The sequence below is a fragment of the Camelus dromedarius genome, chromosome 9 (genome assembly GCF_036321535.1).
Source record: "Camelus dromedarius isolate mCamDro1 chromosome 9, mCamDro1.pat, whole genome shotgun sequence".
Classification (NCBI taxonomy): Eukaryota; Metazoa; Chordata; class Mammalia; order Artiodactyla; family Camelidae; genus Camelus; species Camelus dromedarius.
Genome location: NC_087444.1, coordinates 56,479,168 through 56,495,555, shown reverse-complemented (window position 1 = coordinate 56,495,555; position 16,388 = coordinate 56,479,168).

Genomic DNA, 16,388 nt, shown 5'->3' with positions numbered 1-16,388 from the left:
CATATATAAGGGGAGGTACTAGCTCCAACTCGGTTTGACAGTGAAAACTGCAGGAACTTTAAACCGGCACTAGGAAACAGACTGAGAAAGCAGAGAAAAAGTGTCTCCTGCAACCCGTTCCCTTGGTGCTAGATGAACGAACGTCTCTCCACTTGCTCAGTTCTGAGAGATAAGTGTGTGTGAAAGCCGTCCTTCACCTAGCTTGTTGGGAACACAAAGTTTCTTTTCAGTTGCAAACTCCATTCCATATATATATATAGGGAGGTACTAGCTCCAACTCGGTTTTACAGTGAAAACTGCAGGAACTTCAAACCGGCACTAGGAAACAGTCTGAGAAAGCAGAGAAAAAGTGTCTCCTGCAACCCGTTCCCATGGTGCTAGATGAACGAACGTCTCTCCACTTGCTCAGTTCTGAGAGATAAGTGTGTGTGAAAGCCGACCTTCACCTAGCTTGTTGGGAACACAAAGTTTCTTTTCAGTTGCAAACTCCATTCCATACATATATATGGCGAGGTACTAGCTCCAACTCGGTTTGACAGTGAAAACTGCAGGAACTTCAAACCGGCACTAGGAAACAGACTGAGAAAGCAGAGAAAATGTGTCTCCTGCAACCCGTTCCCATGGTGCTAGATGAACGAACGTCTCTCCACTTGCTCAGTTCTGAGAGATATATGTGTGTGAAAGCCGTCCTTCACCTAGCTAGTTGGGAACACAAAGTTTCTTTTCAGTTGCAAACTCCATTCCATACATATATATGGGGAGGTACTAGCTCCAACTCGGTTTTACAGTGAAAACTGCAGGAACTTCAAACCGGCACTAGGAAACAGACTGAGAAAGCAGAGAAAAAGTGTCTAATGCAACCCGTTCCCATGGTGCTAGATGAACGAACGTCTCTCCACTTGCTCAGTTCTGAGAGATAAGTGTGTGTGAAAGCCGTCCTTCACTTAGCTTGTTGGGAACACAAAGTTTCTTTTCAGTTGCAAACTCCATTCCATACATATATATGGGGAGGTACTAGCTCCAACTCGATTTTACAGTGAAAACTGCAGGAACTTCAAACCGGCACTAGGAAACAGACTGAGAAAGCAGAGAAAAAGTGTCTCCTGCAACCCGTTCCCTTGGTGCTAGATGAATGAATGTCTCTCCACTTGCTTAGTTCTGAGAGATAAGTGTGTGTGAAAGCCGTTCTTCACCTAGCTTGTTGGGAACACAAAGTTTCTTTTCAGTTGCAAACTCCATTCCATACATATATATGGGGAGGTACTAGCTCCAACTCGATTTTACAGTGAAAACTGCAGGAACTTCAAACCGGCACTAGGAAACAGACTGAGAAAGCAGAGAAAAAGTGTCTCCTGCTACCCGTTCCCTTGGTGCTAGATGAACGAACGTCTCTCCACTTGCTCAGTTCTGAGAGATAAGTGTGTGTGAAAGCCGTCCTTCACCTAGCTTGTTGGGAACACAAAGTTTCTTTTCAGTTGCAAACTCCATTCCATACATATATATGGGGAGGTACTAGCTCCAACTCGATTTTACAGTGAAAACTGCAGGAACTTCAAACCGGCACTAGGAAACAGACTGAGAAAGCAGAGAAAAAGTGTCACCTGCAACCCGTTCCCTTGGTGCCAGATGAACGAATGTCTCTCCACTTGCTTAGTTCTGAGAGATAAGTGTGTATGAAAGCCGTCCTTCACCTAGCTTGTTGGGAACACAAAGTTTCTTTTCAGTTGCAAACTCCATTCCATACATATATATAGGGAGGTACTAGCTCCAACTCGGTTTTACAGTGAAAACTGCAGGAACTTCAAACCGGCACTAGGAAACAGACTGAGAAAGCAGAGAAAAAGTGTCTCCTGCAACCCGTTCCCTTGGTGCTAGATGAACGAACGTCTCTCCATTTGTTCAGTTCTGAGAGATAAGTGTGTGTGAAAGCCGTCCTTCACCTAGCTTGTTGGGAACACAAAGTTTCTTTTCAGTTGCAAACTCCATTCCATACATATATAAGGGGAGGTACTAGCTCCAACTCGGTTTTACAGTGAAAACTGCAGGAACTTCAAACCGGCACTAGGAAACAGACTGAGAAAGCAGAGAAAAAGTGTCTCCTGCAACCCGTTCCCTTGGTGCTAGATGAACGAACGTCTCTCCATTTGTTAAGTTCTGAGAGATAAGTGTGTGTGAAAGCCGTCCTTCACCTAGCTTGTTGGGAACACAAAGTTTCTTTTCAGTTGCAAACTCCATTCCATACATATATATGGGGAGGTACTAGCTCCAAATAGGTTTGACAGTGAAAACTGCAGGAACTTCAAACCGGCACTAGGAAACAGACTGAGAAAGCAGAGAAAAAGTGTCTCCTGCAAACCGTTCCCTTGGTGCTAGATGAACGAACGTCTCTCCACTTGCTCAGTTCTGAGAGATAAGTGTGTGTGAAAGCCGTCCTTCACCTAGCTTGTTGGGAACACAAAGTTTCTTTTCAGTTGCAAACTCCATTCCATACATATATATGGGGAGGTACTAGCTCCAACTCGAATTTACAGTGAAAACTGCAGGAACTTCAAACCGGCACTAGGAAACAGACTGAGAAAGCAGAGAAACAGTGTCTCCTGCAACCCAACCCGTTCCCTTGGTGCTAGATGAACGAATGTCTCTCCGCTTTCTTAGTTCTGAGAGATAAGTGTGTGTGAAAGCCGTCCTTCACCTAGCTTGTTGGGAACACAAAGTTTCTTTTCAGTTGCAAACTCCATTCCATACATATATATGGGGAGGTACTAGCTCCAACTCGGTTTGACAGTGAAAACTGCAGGAACTTCAAACCGGCACTAGGAAACAGACTGAGAAAGCAGAGAAAAAGTGTCTCCTGCAACCCGTTATCTTGGTGCTAGATGAACGAACGTCTCTCCATTTGTTCAGTTCTGAGAGATAAGTGTGTGTGAAAGCCGTCCTTCACCTAGCTTGTTGGGAACACAAAGTTTCTTTTCAGTTGCAAACTCCATTCCATACATATATATAGGGAGGTACTAGCTCCAACTCGGTTTTACAGTGAAAACTGCAGGAACTTCAAACCGGCACTAGGAAACAGACTGAGAAAGCAGAGAAAAAGTGTCTCCTGCAACCCGTTCCCATGGTGCTAGATGAACGAACGTCTCTCCACTTGCTCAGTTCTGAGAGATAAGTGTGTGTGAAAGCCGTCCTTCACCTAGCTTGTTGGGAACACAAAGTTTCTTCTCAGTTGCAAACTCCATTCCATACATATATATGGGGAGGTACTAGCTCCAACTCGGTTTGACAGTGAAAACTGCAGGAACTTCAAACCGGCACAAGGAAACAGACTGAGAAAGCAGAGAAAAAGTGTCTCCTGCAACCCGTTCCCTTGGTGCTAGATGAACGAACGTCTCTCCATTTGTTCAGTTCTGAGAGATAAGTGTGTGTGAAAGCCGTCCTTCACCTAGCTTGTAGGGAACACAAAGTTTCTTTTCAGTTGCAAACTCCATTCCATACATATATATAGGGAGGTACTAGCTCCAACTCGTTTTTACAGTGAAAACTGCAGGAACTTCAAACCGGCACTAGGAAACAGTCTGAGAAAGCAGAGAAAAAGTGTCTCCTGCAACCCGTTCCCATGGTGCTAGATGAACGAACGTCTCTCCACTTGCTCAGTTCTGAGAGATAAGTGTGTGTGAAAGCCGTCCTTCACCTAGCTAGTTGGGAACACAAAGTTTCTTTTCAGTTGCAAACTCCATTCCATACATATATATTGGGAGGTACTAGCTCCAAGTCGGTTTGACAGTGAAAACTGCAGGAACTTCAAACCGGCACTAGGAAACAGACTGAGAGGGCAGAGAAAATGTGTCTCCTGCAACCCGTTCCCATGGTGCTAGATGAACGAACGTCTCTCCACTTGCTCAGTTCTGAGAGATATGTGTGTGTGAAAGCCGTCCTTCACCTAGCTAGTTGGGAACACAAAGTTTCTTTTCAGTTGCAAACTCCATTCCATACATATATAAGGGGAGGTACTAGCTCCAACTCGGTTTGACAGTGAAAACTGCAGGAACTTTAAACCGGCACTAGGAAACAGACTGAGAAAGCAGAGAAAAAGTGTCTCCTGCAACCCGTTCCCTTGGTGCTAGATGAACGAACGTCTCTCAATTTGTTCAGTTCTGAGACATAAGTGTGTGTGAAAGCCGTCCTTCACCTAGCTTGTTGGGAACACAAAGTTTCTTTTCAGTTGCAAACTCCATTCCATACATATATATGGGGAGGTACTAGCTCCAACTCGGTTTTACAGTGAAAACTGCAGGAACTTCAAACCGGCACTAAGAAACAGACTGAGAAAGCAGAAAAAAAGTGTCTCCTGAAACCCGTTCCCATGGTGCTAGATGAACGAACGTCTCTCCACTTGCTCAGTTCTGAGAGATAAGTGTGTGTGAAAGCCGTCCTTCATCTAGCTAGTTGGGAACACAAAGTTTCTTTTCAGTTGCAAACTCCATTCCATACATATATATTGAGAGGTACTAGCTCCAACTCGGTTTGACAGTGAAAACTGCAGGAACTTCAAACCGGCACTAGGAAACAGACTGAGAAAGCAGAGAAAATGTGTCCCCTGCAACCCGTTCCCATGGTGCTAGATGAACGAACGTCTCTCCACTTGCTCAGTTCTGAGAGATATGTGTGTGTGAAAGCCGTCCTTCACCTAGCTAGTTGGGAAAACAAAGTTTCTTTTCAGTTGCAAACTCCATTCCATACATATATAAGGGGAGGTACTAGCTCCAACTCGGTTTGACAGTGAAAAATGCAAGAACTTCAAACCGGCACTAGGAAACAGACTGAGAAAGCAGAGAAAAAGTGTCTCCTGCAACCCGTTCCCTTGGTGCTAGATGAACGAACGTCTCTCAATTTGTTCAGTTCTGAGAGATAAGTGTGTGTGAAAGCCGTCCTTCACCTAGCTAGTTGGGAACACAAAGTTTCTTTTCAGTTGCAAACTCCATTCCATACATATATATGGCGAGGTACTAGCTCCAACTCGTTTTGACAGTGAAAACTGCAGGAACTTCAAACCGGCACTAGGAAACAGACTGAGAAAGCAGAGAAAATGTGTCTCCTGCAACCCGTTCCCATGGTGCTAGATGAACGAACGTCTCTCCACTTGCTCAGTTCTGAGAGATATATGTGTGTGAAAGCCGTCCTTCACCTAGCTAGTTGGGAACACAAAGTTTCTTTTCATTTGCAAACTCCATTCCATACATATATATGGGGAGGTACTAGCTCCAACTCGGTTTTACAGTGAAAACTGCAGGAACTTCAAACCGGCACTAGGAAACAGACTGAGAAAGCAGAGAAAAAGTGTCTCCTGCAACCCGTTCCCATGGTGCTAGATGAACGAACGTCTCTCCACTTGCTCAGTTCTGAGAGATAATTGTGTGTGAAAGCCGTCCTTCACCTAGCTAGTTGGGAACACAAAGTTTCTTTTCAGTTGCAAACTCCATTCCATACATATATATGGCGAGGTACTAGCTCCAACTCGGTTTGACAGTGAAAACTGCAGGAACTTCAAACCGGCACTAGGAAACAGACTGAGAAAGCACGGAAACAGTGTCTCCTGCAACCCGTTCCCTTGGTGCTAGATGAACGAATGTCTCTCCACTTGCTTAGTTCTGAGAGATAAGTGTGTGTGAAAGCCGTCCTTCACCTAGCTTGTTGGGAACACAAAGTTTCTTTTCAGTTGCAAACTCCATTCCATACATATATATGGGGAGGTACTAGCTCCAACTAGGTTTGACAGTGAAAACTGCAGGAACTTCAAACCGGCACTAGGAAACAGACTGAGAAAGCAGAGAAAATGTGTCTCCTGCAACCCCTTCCCATGGTGCTAGATGAACGAACGTCTCTCCACTTGCTCCGTTCTGAGAGATATGTGTGTGTGAAAGCCGTCCTTCACCTAGCTAGTTGGGAACACAAAGTTTCTTTTCAGTTGCAAACTCCATTCCATACATATATATGGGGAGGTACTAGCTCCAACTCGGTTTGACAGTGAAAACTGCAGGAACTTCAAACCGGCACTAGGAAACAGACTGAGAAAGCAGAGAAAAAGTGTCTCCTGCAAACCGTTCCCTTGGTGCTAGATGAACGAACGTCTCTCCATTTGTTCAGTTCTGAGAGATAAGTGTGTGTGAAAGCCGTCCTTCACCTAGCTTGTTGGGAACACAAAGTTTCTTTTCAGTTGCAAACTCCATTCCATACATATATAAGGGGAGGTACTAGCTCCAACTCGGTTTGACAGTGAAAACTGCAGGAACTTCAAACCGGCACTAGGAAACAGACTGAGAAAGCAGAAAAAAAGTGTCTCCTGAAACCCGTTCCCATGGTGCTAGATGAACGAACGTCTCTCCACTTGCTCAGTTCTGAGAGATAAGTGTGTGTGAAAGCCGTCCTTCACCTAGCTAGTTGGGAACACAAAGTTTATTTCAGTTGCAAACTCCATTCCATACATATATAAGGGGAGGTACTAGCTCCAACTCGGTTTGACAGTGAAAACTGCAGGAACTTCAAACCGGCACTAGGAAACAGACTGAGAAAGCAGAGAAAATGTGTCTCCTGCAACCCGTTCCCATGGTGCTAGATGAACGAACGTCTCTCCACTTGCTCAGTTCTGAGAGATATATGTGTGTGAAAGCCGTCCTTCAACTAGCTAGTTGGGAACACAAAGTTTCTTTTCAGTTGCAAACTCCATTCCATACATATATATGGGGAGGTACTAGCTCCAACTCGGTTTTACAGTGAAAACTGCAGGAACTTCAAACCGGCACTAGGAAACAGACTGAGAAAGCAGAAAAAAAGTGTCTCCTGAAACCCGTTCCCATGGTGCTAGATGAACGAACGTCTCTCCACTTGCTCAGTTCTGAGAGATAAGTGTGTGTGAAAGCCGTCCTTCACCTAGCTAGTTGGGAACACAAAGTTTCTTTTCAGTTGCAAACTCCATTCCATACATATATATCGCGAGGTATTAGCTCCAACTCGGTTTGACAGTGAAAACTGCAGGAACTTCAAACCGGCACTAGGAAACAGACTGAGAAAGCAGAGAAAATGTGTCTCCTGCAACCCGTTCCCATGGTGCTAGATGAACGAACGTCTCTCCACTTGCTCAGTTCTGAGAGATATATGTGTGTGAAAGCCGTCCTTCACCTAGCTAGTTGGGAACACAAAGTTTCTTTTCAGTTGCAAACTCCATTCCATACATATATATGGGGAGGTACTAGCTCCAACTCGGTTTTACAGTGAAAACTGCAGGAACTTCAAACCGGCACTAGGAAACAGACTGAGAAAGCAGAGAAATAGTGTCTCCTGCAACCCGTTCCCATGGTGCTAGATGAACGAACGTCTCTCCACTTGCTCAGTTCTGAGAGATAAGTGTGTGTGAAAGCCGTCCTTCACCTAGCTAGATGGGAACACAAAGTTTCTTCTCTGTTGCAAACTCCATTCCATACATATATATGGCGAGGTACTAGCTCCAACTCGGTTTAACAGTGAAAACTGCAGGAACTTCAAACCGGCACTAGGAAACAGACTGAGAAAGCAGAGAAAATGTGTCTCCTGCAACCCGTTCCCATGGTGCTAGATGAACGAACGTCTCTCCACTTGCTCAGTTCTGAGAGATATGTGTGTGTGAAAGCCGTCCTTCAACAACCTAGTTGGGAACACAAAGTTTCTTTTCAGTTGCAAACTCCATTCCATACATATATATGGGGAGGTACTAGGTCCAACTTGGTTTGGCAGTGAAAAATGCAGGAACTTCAAACCGGCACTAGGAAACAGACTGAGAAAGCAGAGAAATAGTGTCTCCTGCAACCCGTTCCCTTGGTGCTAGATGAACGAATGTCTCTCCACTTGCTTAGTTCTGAGAGATAAGTGTGTGTGAAAGCCGTCCTTCACCTAGCTAGTTGGGAACACAAAGTTTCTTTTCAGTTGCAAACTCCATTCCATACATATATATGGGGAGGTACTAGCTCCAACTAGGTTTGACAGTGAAAACTGCAGGAATTTCAAACCGGCACTAGGAAACAGACTGAGAAAGCAGAGAAAATGTGTCTCCTGCAACCCGTTCCCATGGTGCTAGATGAACGAACGTCTCTCCACTTGCTCAGTTCTGAGAGATATGTGTGTGTGAAAGCCGTCCTTCACCTAGCTAGTTGGGAACACAAAGTTTCTTTTCAGTTGCAAACTCCATTCCATACATATATATGGGGAGGTACTAGCTCCAACTCGGTTTGACAGTGAAAACAACAGGAACTTCAAACAGGCACTAGGAAACAGACTGAGAAAGCAGAGAAAAAGTGTCTCATGCAACCCGTTCCCTTGGTGCTAGATGAACGAACGTCTCTCCATTTGTTCAGTTCTGAGAGATAAGTGTGTGTGAAAGCCGTCCTTCACCTAGCTTGTTGGGAACACAAAGTTTCTTTTCAGTTGCAAACTCCATTCCATACATATATATGGGGAGGTACTAGCTCCAACTCGGTTTGACAGTGAAAACTGCAGGAACTTCAAACCGGCACTAGGAAACAGACTGAGAAAGCAGAGAAAAAGTGTCTCCAGCAAACCGTTCCCTTGGTGCTAGATGAACGAACGTCTCTCCATTTGTTCAGTTCTGAGAGATAAGTGTGTGTGAAAGCCGTCCTTCACCTAGCTAGTTGGGAACACAAAGTTTCTTTTCAGTTGCAAACTCCATTCCATACATATATATGGGGAGGTACTAGCTCCAACTCGGTTTGACAGTGAAAACTGCAGGAACTTCAAACCGGCACTAGGAAACAGACTGAGAAAGCAGAGAAAAAGTGTCTCCTGCAACCCGTTCCCTTGGTGCTAGATGAACGAACGTCTCTCCATTTGTTCAGTTCTGAGAAATAATTGTGTGTGAAAGCCGTCCTTCACCTAGCTTGTTGGGAACACAAAGTTTCTTTTCAGTTGCAAACTCCATTCCATAAATATATATGGGGAGGTACTAGCTCCAACTAGGTTTGACAGTGAAAACTGCAGGAATTTCAAACCGGCACTAGGAAACAGACTGAGAAAGCAGAGAAAATGTGTCTCCTGCAACCCGTTCCCATGGTGCTAGATGAACGAACGTCTCTCCACTTGCTCAGTTCTGAGAGATATGTGTGTGTGAAAGCCGTCCTTCACCTAGCTAGTTGGGAACACAAAGTTTCTTTTCAGTTGCAAACTCCATTCCATACATATATATGGCGAGGTATTAGCTCCAACTCGGTTTGACAGTGAAAACTGCAGGAACTTCAAACCGGCACTAGGAAACAGACTGAGAAAGCAGAGAAAATGTGTCTCCTGCAACCCGTTCCCATGGTGCTTGATGAACGATCGTCTCTCCACTTGCTCAGTTCTGAGAGATATATGTGTGTGAAAGCCGTCCTTCACCTAGCTAGTTGGGAACACAAAGTTTCTTTTCAGTTGCAAACTCCATTCCATACATATATATGGGGAGGTACTAGCTCCAACTCGGTTTTACAGTGAAAACTGCAGGAACTTCAAACCGGCACTAGGAAACAGACAGAGAAAGCAGAGAAATAGTGTCTCCTGCAACCCGTTCCCATGGTGCTAGATGAACGAACGTCTCTCCACTTGCTCAGTTCTGAGAGATAAGTGTGTGTGAAAGCCGTCCTTCACCTAGCTAGATGGGAACACAAAGTTTCTTCTCAGTTGCAAACTCCATTCCATACATATATATGGCGAGGTACTATCTCCAACTCGGTTTAACAGTGAAAACTGCAGGAACTTCAAACCGGCACTAGGAAACAGACTGAGAAAGCAGAGAAAATGTGTCTCCTGCAACCCGTTCCCATGGTGCTAGATGAACGAACGTCTCTCCACTTGCTCAGTTCTGAGAGATATGTGTGTGTGAAAGCCGTCCTTCAACAAGCTAGTTGGGAACACAAAGTTTCTTTTCAGTTGCAAACTCCATTCCATACATATATATGGGGAGGTACTAGCTCCAACTTGGTTTGGCAGTGAAAACTGCAGGAACTTCAAACCGGCACTAGGAAACAGACTGAGAAAGCAGGGAAACAGTGTCTCCTGCAACCCGTTCCCTTGGTGCTAGATGAACGAATGTCTCTAAACTTGCTTAGTTCTGAGAGATAATTGTGTGTGAAAGCCGTCCTTCACCTAGCTAGTTGGGAACACAAAGTTTCTATTCAGTTGCAAACTCCATTCCATACATATATATGGGGAGGTACTAGCTCCAACTAGGTTTGACAGTGAAAACTGCAGGAATTTCAAACCGGCACTAGGAAACAGACTGAGAAAGCAGAGAAAATGTGTCTCCTGCAACCCGTTCCCATGGTGCTAGATGAACGAACGTCTCTCCACTTGCTCAGTTCTGAGAGATATGTGTGTGTGAAAGCCGTCCTTCACCTAGCTAGTTGGGAACACAAAGTTTCTTTTCAGTTGCAAACTCCATTCCATACATATATATGGGGAGGTACTAGTTCCAACTCGGTTTGACAGTGAAAACTGCATTAACTTCAAACCGGCACTAGGAAACAGACTGAGAAAGCAGAGAAAAAGTGTCTCCTGCAAACCGTTCCCTTGGTGCTAGATGAACGAACGTCTCTCCATTTGTTCAGTTCTGAGAGATAAGTGTGTGTGAAAGCCGTCATTCACCTAGCTTGTTGGGAACACAAAGTTACTTTTCAGTTGCTAACTCCATTCCATACATATATATGGGGAGGTACTAGCTCCAACTCGGTTTGACAGTGAAAACTGCAGGAACTTCAAACCGGCACTAGGAAACAGACTGAGAAAGCAGAAAAAAAGTGTCTCCTGAAACCCGTTCCCATGGTGCTAGATGAACGAACGTCTCTCCACTTGCTCAGTTCTGAGAGATAAGTGTGTGAGAAAGCCGTCCTTCACCTAGCTAGTTGGGAACACAAAGTTTCTTTTCAGTTGCAAACTCCATTCCATACATATATATGGCGAGGTACTAGCTCCAACTCGGTTTGACAGTGAAAACTGCAGGAACTTCAAACTGGCACTAGGAAACAGACTGAGAAAGCAGAGAAAATGTGTCTCCTGCAACCCGTTCCCATGGTGCTAGATGAACGAACGTCTCTCCACTTGCTCAGTTCTGAGAGATATATGTGTGTGAAAGCCGTCCTTCACCTAGCTAGTTGGGAACACAAAGTTTCTTTTCAGTTGCAAACTCCATTCCATACATATATATGGGGAGGTACTAGCTCCAACTCGGTTTGACAGTGAAAACAACAGGAACTTTAAACAGGCACTAGGAAACAGACTGAGAAACAGAGAAAAAGTGTCTCATGCAACCCGTTCCCTTGGTGCTAGATGAACGAACGTCTCTCCATTTGTTCAGTTCTGAGAGATAAGTGTGTGTGAAAGCCGTCCTTCACCTAGCTTGTTGGGAACACAAAGTTTCTTTTCAGTTGCAAACTCCATTCCATACATATATATGGGGAGGTACTAGCTCCAACTCTGTTTTACAGTGAAAACTGCAGGAACTTCAAACCGGCACTAGGAAACAGACTGAGAAAGCAGAAAAAAAGTGTCTCCTGAAACCCGTTCCCATGGTGCTAGATGAACGAACGTCTCTCCACTTGCTCAGTTCTGAGAGATAAGTGTGTGTGAAAGCCGTCCTTCACCTAGCTAGTTGGGAACACAAAGTTTCTTTTCAGTTGCAAACTCCATTCCATACATATATATGGCGAGGTACTAGCTCCAACTCGGTTTGACAGTGAAAACTGCAGGAACTTCAAACCGGCACTAGGAAACAGACTGAGAAAGCAGAGAAAATGTGTCTCCTGCAACCCGTTCCCATGGTGCTAGATGAACGAACGTCTCTCCACTTGCTCAGTTCTGAGAGATATGTGTGTGTGAAAGCCGTCCTTCACCTAGCTAGTTGGGAACACAAAGTTTCTTTTCAGTTGCAAACTCCATTCCATACATATATATGGGGAGGTACTAGCTCCAACTCGGTTTGACAGTGAAAACTGCAGGAACTTCAAACCGGCACTAGGAAACAGACTGAGAAAGCAGAGAAAAAGTGTCTCCTGCAAAACGTTCCCTTGGTGCTAGATGAACGAACGTCTCTCCATTTGTTCAGTTCTGAGAGATAAGTGTGTGTGAAAGCCGTCCTTCACCTAGCTAGTTGGGAACACAAAGTTTCTTTTCAGTTGCAAACTCCATTCCATACATATATATGGGGAGGTACTAGCTCCAACTCGGTTTGACAGTGAAAACTGCAGGAACTTCAAACCGGCACTAGGAAACAGACTGAGAAAGCAGAGAAAAAGTGTCTCATGCAACCCGTTCCCTTGGTGCTAGATAAACGAACGTCTCTCCATTTGTTCAGTTCTGAGAAATAAGTGTGTGTGAAAGCCGTCCTTCACCTAGCTTGTTGGGAACACAAAGTTTCTTTTCAGTTGCAAACTCCATTCCATACATATATATGGGGAGGTACTAGCTCCAACTCGGTTTTACAGTGAAAACTGCAGGAACTTCAAACCGGCACTAGGAAACAGACTGAGAAAGCAGAAAAAAAGTGTCTCCTGAAACCCGTTCCCATGGTGCTAGATGAACGAACGTCTCTCCACTTGCTCAGTTCTGAGAGATATATGTGTGTGAAAGCCGTCCTTCACCTAGCTAGTTGGGAACACAAAGTTTCTTTTCAGTTGCAAACTCCATTCCATACATATATATGGGGAGGTACTAGCTCCAACTCGGTTTTACAGTGAAAACTGCAGGAACTTCAAACCGGCACTAGGAAACAGACTGAGAAAGCAGAGAAAAAGTGTCTCCTGCAACCCGTTCCCATGGTGCTAGATGAACGAACGTCTCTCCACTTGCTCAGTTCTGAGAGATAAGTGTGTGTGAAAGCCGTCCTTCACCTAGCTAGATGGGAACACAAAGTTTCTTTTCAGTTGCAAACTCCATTCCATACATATATATGGCGAGGTACTAGCTCCAACTCGGTTTGACAGTGAAAACTGCAGGAACTTCAAACCGGCACTAGGAAACAGACTGAGAAAGCAGAGAAAATGTGTCTCCTGCAACCCGTTCCCATGGTGCTAGATGAACGAACGTCTCTCCACTTGCTCAGTTCTGAGAGATATGTGTGTGTGAAAGCCGTCCTTCACCTAGCTTGTTGGGAACACAGAGTTTCTTTTCAGTTGCAAACTCCATTCCATACATATATATGGGGAGGTACTAGCTCCAACTCGGTTTGACAGTGAAAACTGCAGGAACTTCAAACCGGCACTAGGAAACAGACTGAGAAAGCAGGAAAACAGTGTCTCCTGCAACCCGTTCCCTTGGTGCTAGATGAACGAATGTCTCTTCACTTGCTTAGTTCTGAGAGATAAGTGTGTGTGAAAGCCGTCCTTCACCTAGCTTGTTGGGAACACAAAGTTTCTTTTCAGTTGCAAACTCCATTCCATACATATATATGGGGAGGTACTAGCTCCAACTAGGTTTGACAGTGAAAACTGCAGGAACTTCAAACCGGCAATAGGAAACAGACTGAGAAAGCAGAGAAAAAGTGTCTCCTGCAACCCGTTCCCTTGGTGCTAGATGAACGAACGTCTCTCCATTTGTTCAGTTCTGAGAGATAAGTGTGTGTGAAAGCCGTCCTTCACCTAGCTTGTTGGGAACACAAAGTTTCTTTTCAGTTGCAAATTCCATTCCATACATATATAAGGGGATGTACAAGCTCCAACTCGGTTTGACAGTGAAAACTGCAGGAACTTCAAACCGGCACTATAAAACAGACTGAGAAAGCAGAGAAAATGTGTCTCCTGCAACCCGTTCCCATGGTGCTAGATGAACGAACGTCTCTCCACTTGCTCAGTTCTGAGAGATATGTGTGTGTGAAAGCCGTCCTTCACCTAGCTAGTTGGGAACACAAAGTTTCTTTTCAGTTGCAAACTCCATTCCATACATATATATGGGGAGGTACTAGCTCCAACTCGGTTTGACAGTGAAAACTGCAGGAACTTCAAACCGGCACTAGGAAACAGACTGAGAAAGCAGAGAAAAAGTGTCTCCTGCAAACCGTTCCCTTGGTGCTATATGAACGAACGTCTCTCCATTTGTTCAGTTCTGAGAGATAAGTGTGTGTGTAAGCCGTCCTTCACCTAGCTTGTTGGGAACACAAAGTTTCTTTTCAGTTGCAAACTCCATTCCATACATATATATGGGGAGGTACTAGCTCCAACTCGGTTTGACAGTGAAAACTGCAGGAACTTCAAACCGGCACTAGGAAACAGACTGAGAAAGCAGAAAAAAAGTGTCTCCTGAAACCCGTTCCCATGGTGCTAGATGAACGAACGTCTCTCCACTTGCTCAGTTTTGAGAGATAAGTGTGTGTGAAAGCCGTCCTTCACCTAGCTAGTTGGGAACACAAAGTTTCTTTTCAGTTGCAAACTCCATTCCATACATATATATGGCGAGGTACTAGCTCCAACTCGGTTTGACAATGAAAACTGCAGGAACTTCAAACCGGCACTAGGAAACATACTGAGAAAGCAGAGAAAATGTGTCCCCTGCAACCCGTTCCCATGGTGCTAGATGAACGAACGTCTCTCCACTTGCTCAGGTCTGAGAGAAAATTGTGTGTGAAAGCCGTCCTTCACCTAGCTAGATGGGAACACAAAGCTTCTTTTCAGTTGCAAACTCCATTCCATACATATATATGGGGAGGTACTAGCTCCAACTAGGTTTGACAGTGAAAACTGCAGGAACTTCAAACCGGCACTAGGAAACAGACTGAGAAAGCAGAGAAAATGTGTCTCCTGCAACCCGTTCCCATGGTGCTAGATGAACGAACGTCTCTCCACTTGCTCAGTTCTGAGAGATATATGTGTGTGAAAGCCGTCCTTCACCTAGCTAGTTGGGAACACAAAGTTTCTTTTCAGTAGCAAACTCCATTCCATACATATATATGGGGAGGTACTAGCTCCAACTCGGTTTTACAGTGAAAACTGCAGGAACTTCAAACCGGCACTAGGAAACAGACTGAGAAAGCAGAGAAAAAGTGTCTCCTGCAACCCGTTCCCATGGTGCTAGATGAACGAACGTCTCTCCACTTGCTCAGTTCTGAGAGATAAGTGTGTGTGAAAGCCGTCCTTCACCTAGCTAGATGGGAACACAAAGTTTCTTTTCAGTTGCAAACTCCATTCCATACATATATATGGCGAGGTACTAGCTCCAACTCGGTTTGACAGTGAAAACTGCAGGAACTTCAAACCGGCACTAGGAAACAGACTGAGAAAGCAGAGAAAATGTGTCTCCTGCAACCCGTTCCCATGGTGCTAGATGAACGAACGTCTCTCCACTTGCTCAGTTCTGAGAGATATATGTGTGTGAAAGCCGTCCTTCACCTAGCTAGTTGGGAACACAAAGTTTCTTTTCAGTTGCAAACTCCATTCCATACATATATATGGGGAGGTACTAGCTCCAACTCGGTTTTACAGTGAAAACTGCAGGAACTTCAAACCGGCACTAGGAAACAGACTGAGAAAGCAGAGAAAAAGTGTCTCCTGCAACCCGTTCCCATGGTGCTAGATGAACGAACGTCTCTCCACTTGCTCAGTTCTGAGAGATAAGTGTGTGTGAAAGCCGTCCTTCACCTAGCTAGATGGGAACACAAAGTTTCTTTTCAGTTGCAAACTCCATTCCATACATATATATGGCGAGGTACTAGCTCCAACTCGGTTTAACAGTGAAAACTGCAGGAACTTCAAACCGGCACTAGGAAACAGACTGAGAAAGCAGAGAAAATGTGTCTCCTGCAACCCGTTCCCATGGTGCTAGATGAACGAACGTCTCTCCACTTGCTCAGTTCTGAGAGATATGTGTGTGTGAAAGCCGTCCTTCACCTAGCTTGTTGGGAACACAGAGTTTCTTTTCAGTTGCAAACTCCATTCCATACATATATATGGGGAGGTACTAGCTCCAACTCGGTTTGACAGTGAAAACTGCAGGAACTTCAAACCGGCACTAGGAAACAGACTGAGAAAGCAGGAAAACAGTGTCTCCTGCAACCCGTTCCCTTGGTGCTAGATGAACGAATGTCTCCTCACTTGCTTAGTTCTGAGAGATAAGTGTGTGTGAAAGCCGTCCTTCACCTAGCTTGTTGGGAACACAAAGTTTCTTTTCAGTTGCAAACTCCATTCCATACATATATATGGGGAGGTACTAGCTCCAACTAGGTTTGACAGTGAAAACTGCAGGAACTTCAAACCGGCAATAGGAAACAGACTGAGAAAGCAGAGAAAAAGTGTCTCCTGCATCCCGTTCCCTTGGTGCTAGATGAACGAACGTCTCTCCATTTGTTCAGTTCTGAGAGATAAGTGTGTGTGAAAGCCGTCCTTCACCTA